Genomic DNA, 4,477 nt, shown 5'->3' on the forward strand with positions numbered 1-4,477 from the left:
TCCCCAAAGTTTTTGTTTTTGTCCCCCGAGACCAAAAATTTTGAGTTTTGCCTCAAATCTTGGCAGGTTTGGGGGAGCTCGGAGGGAGCTCGAGCCCGGATTTGGTGGTTTTGGGGGGTTTGGGGTGTTTTGGGGGGTTTTTGGGATTTAAGAGGGGGGTTGTGGATTTTGGGGGGTTTGGAGATTTCTGGGTTTTTGGGGATTCTGGGGGATTTTGAAGTCTGGGGTGGGGTTTGGGGGATTTTTGAGGTTTGGGGATTTTTGAGGTTTGGGGATTTTTGAGGTTTTGGGATTTGGGGGATTTTTGAGGTTTTGGGGGTTTTGGGGTTTTTTTTGGTTTGTTTTTTTTTTTTTTTTTTTTTTGTTTTTTTTTTTTTTTTTTTTTTTTTTTTTTTGAGTTTTTGGGGGTTTTGAGGGTTTTTGGTGTTTGGGGATTTTTTTTTTTTTTTATATTTTCTTTTCCCCCGAACGTCCTCTGGCAGGATCAAAAGCTGAGAACAAACTCCGTGGGGAGCAGAGGAACATTTCCCATTTCCCATTTCCCATTTCCCATTTCCCATTTCCCACCGGGGGCCAGGTACAGACGGCCCCAGGAATTCCCAGGAATTTCCCCTTCCCAAGGGACATCCATCCCCTCCGGGACGACTTTGGGTCCTTTTCCTGCTCCTGAGAAATGCGGGATTCACCTGGAGACAGCGGGAATATCGGGAATATATGGATTATATTGAATATATGGGATACATGGGATATATGAAATATATTAAATATACTTAATATATTGAATTTAGGGGATATATAAAATATATGGGATATATAGGATACATGGGTTACATGGAATATATTAATTATATTTATTATATTAATTATATTGATTATATGGATTATGTGGAATATATTAATTCTATTAATTCTATTGCTTATATTAATTATATTTATTATATGGAATCTATTAATTATATGCATTATATGGATTATATTGATTATAGGATTGTGTGGAATATATTAATTATATTGATTATATTTATTGTATTAATTATATGGATTATATGGGATGTATTAATTATATGGGTTATATGGATTTATATCAATTATATGGATTGTGTGGAATACAAATTGTTGTCTATCATTTCTATAAAATAATGTTTGTAAATAGAAGATTTGTGATAAAACCCAGCCGTGGCAACGAGGCCGAGTCTCACCGGGGTTCTGCACCCTCTGCCCACCCATTGCTGTCCCTCAGGGACACACCTGGATCCCGAAATCCCGGACCCCGACATCCCCAAATCCCACATCCCGCATCCCAAAATCCTGGATCCCGAAATCCCGAAATCCCGGACCCCGACATCCCCAAATCCCACATCCCGCATCCCAAAATCCTGGATCCCGAAATCCCGAAATCCCGGACCCCGACATCCCCAAACCCAAATCCCGAATCCCAAACTCCAGAAATCCCGGATCCCAAACTCCCGGATCCCAAAATCCCGGATGCCGACACCCCAGATTCTGGAATCCCGCATCCCGAAATGCCGGGTCCTGAAATCCCTCATCCCTCACCCTGAAATCCGGGATCCCGAAATCCCGATCTTGACATCCCCGGTCCCAAAATCTCGCATCTCAAAATCCCGGGTCCAGAAATCCCCAATCCCCAAATCCCCGGATCCCCAAAATCCCAGGTCCCAAAACCCCCAATCCCCAAATCCTCGGATCCCCAAAATCCCCGATCCCTAAACCCCCGATCCCCAAATCCCCGATCCCCAAAATCCGGGTCCCCAAACCCTCGGATCCCCAAAATCCTGGGTCCCGAAATCCCCGATCCCCAAATCCCCGATCCCCAAAATCCGGGTCCCCAAACCCCGGGTCCCTCTCCCCACTAGCCCTGGGGAGGACCCGGGTGTCCCCCAACCCCCCCGGGTGTCCCCAACCCCCCCCGGGTGTCAAACGGGAAAAACGGGAGCGAGAGAAATTCGGGATGGGGAAAAGGGATGGGAAACTTGTTTGGAAACTCAGAGGGAAAACGGGATGTGAGCTCTGCTTGGAGAAACTCCGGGATGGGGAAAAAAGGGATGAGCCAGGAGAGCTGCTCGTTTTGGGAGAAATCCCGGGCGAAAAGGGATGAGCTGGGAGTATTGCTCGGTTTTTGGGGAGAAAACAGGGCTGAGCTGGGAGCGCTGAGCGACTTTTGGGGAGAAAACAGGGCTGAGGTGAGAGCGCTGCTCGTTCTGGAGAAATTTCGGGGGAAAAAGGGATGAGTGAGGAGCGCTGCTCGTTTTTTGGGGCACACAGGGCTGAGCTGGGAGCGCCGCTCGTTTTTGGGGAGATTTGGGGGAGCAGGGGCCGAGCTGGGAGCGTTTCTGGGTTTTTTTTTGGGAAATTCGGAGGAGCAGGAGCCGAGCTGGGAGCGCTGCTGGTTTTTTTGGGGGAGATTTGGGGGAGCAGGGGCCAAGCTGGGAGCCCTGCTGGTTTTTGGGAAATTCGGGGGAGCAGGGGCCGAGCTGGGAGCGCTGCTGGCTGCGAGGGCGGCCCCGGGTGTCGGGCCCGGGCCGGGGGGGTCCCGGCGGCTCCGGGGGACCTTCCGGAGGGTCCCTTTGAGTTTGAAATGAGACCGCGGGTCCTTTGTAGTGCCCGCCCAGCCGTGCCCTGCTGCTCACCCCGGCCGTGCCCCCTCCTCACCTGGCACCGCGCCTAATCCCGGGCCTAGCCCGCTTCCCTGCGCGGTTCCTGCGCGTGGTTTTTGGGTTCGTTTCGGTGTTTTCCTCCTGACCTTTTGCAAATCGCGACTGGAAGAAAATCCCCTTTTCACCTTTTCCCCTCTGTTTCCCTCCCTCTTATCTCGGAGCTAATTGGCTTCTCTAAAATCTTTTATTGGGAGCAAATCCCGCTCCTATCCCTCTCCCTGCCCCAGCGATGCTCCGAGACCCAAATCCGGGCGTTTTCTGAGCCTTTTTTTGGGGTGAGAGGCTTTGTTTTAGTGTTTTCCTCCTGACCTTTTGCAAATCGCGACTGGAAGAAAATCCCCTTTTCACCTTTTCCCCTCGGTTTTTTCTCCCCCCTCTTATCTCGGAGCTAATTGGGCTCTCCAAACCCCTTTTTTTTTTTTTTTTTTTTTTTTTTTTTTTTTTTTTTTTTCGAGAGAAAGGAGTGTATTAGAGCGGGGACAGATTTTATCTGCGGGGCAGAGCGGTGCCGCGGCAGGTACTTCCCTCCTCATCCCTCATCCCTCATCCCTCATCCCGCGTCCCCCGGCCGCCCCCGCCGAGCGGATTTGCAAATTTACCCAAGGCCGAACAATGGATCCTCCTGGCAGCCTCCTGTTGACTTGTTTAGAAATCCCAGAGGCGTTTCGAGGTAAAAAGGTCAGAGCTGCACCGGGCCCGCTCTTCCTCCCTCCCGTCCCTCCCTGGAGGTAAAACCCCGAAATTTGATTTATTCTGGGAGAAATCCCCTTTTAGGGCCGGCCTTGGGGGAGCGGAAGGGAATAAACCACTTTTGACAACTTTTTTTGGGGTTTGAGGCGCGAGAATTCGGAATAAATCCGAAATTCAGAAAAGAAAAACTCAGGAAATCAGAAATTCCTCCCATCCCCGGCCCGGTTTCTGCGGGATGCGAATTCCCGGATTTTCACCCCGGGGACGATTTCCTGCTCTCATCAGGCCGGGAAATGAGTGCAGAATTCCACGAGGGAAGCCGGGCCCGATTCCAGGAACAGGGATCGGCCCCTTTGTTTGGGATGCTTGGAACAGCCGCTGACTTTTCCTTCCTCCTCCTCCTCCCCCCGCCCCGCATCCCGCAATTCCCAGAGATTCCCACTGTGCTGAAAGGACGGGATTTGTGGAAAAAGAAAAAAAAAAAAATCAACTTTATTGGTCTGAGGTAGCTCCGTGTGGGGTGCGGGGAGCAGCGGGAGGTTCCGACCGAGGAACCGCTCGGCTTTTCGGGATAATCCCATTTCCACCAGCGGCTTTTCGGTCCCCGATCTCCTCGCGAGGCAGGGAGGGCGTTAGGCCGCGCTTAAATCCCGGGTTTATCTGGCTCCGATAAGCCCGAGAGGGTGCGAGGAGCGCGCTGCGGGCTTTGAGGCTGCCGGGAGCTCCCAAAATTCGTCCCCATCGCCTCTGACACCTCCTGCGACAGCCCAGAGGGCAGCCCGGGCTCCTTTCCTCCCATAACAAAACCCCCTCCCCTCCTCCGCCGGCAGCAGCAAAAATCGAGAGGAAAAAAAAAACCCTGTAAAGCAGAAATAGTGCAAAACGGGAGCGGAAAATTGCGCTTTTTCGCTTGTTTTTTGTTTCTTTCCTGAGGGTTTGGCTCTTTGCAGAGGCCTCGGGTCTCGTTTCAAGATCTACAATCAGGAAATTAAAGGGGAAGGAAGGGGGAAATGCCCCTAACTTTTTTTCTTTTTTCCTTTTTTTTTTTTTTTTTTTTTTTTTTTTTTTTTTTTTTTTTTTCCCGGGGGGGGGGGGGGGGGGGGGGGGGTGTT

Source organism: Pyrgilauda ruficollis, unplaced genomic scaffold (assembly GCF_017590135.1).
Source record: "Pyrgilauda ruficollis isolate IOZ18807 unplaced genomic scaffold, ASM1759013v1 scaffold1, whole genome shotgun sequence".
NCBI classification, from domain to species: domain Eukaryota; kingdom Metazoa; phylum Chordata; class Aves; order Passeriformes; family Passeridae; genus Pyrgilauda; species Pyrgilauda ruficollis.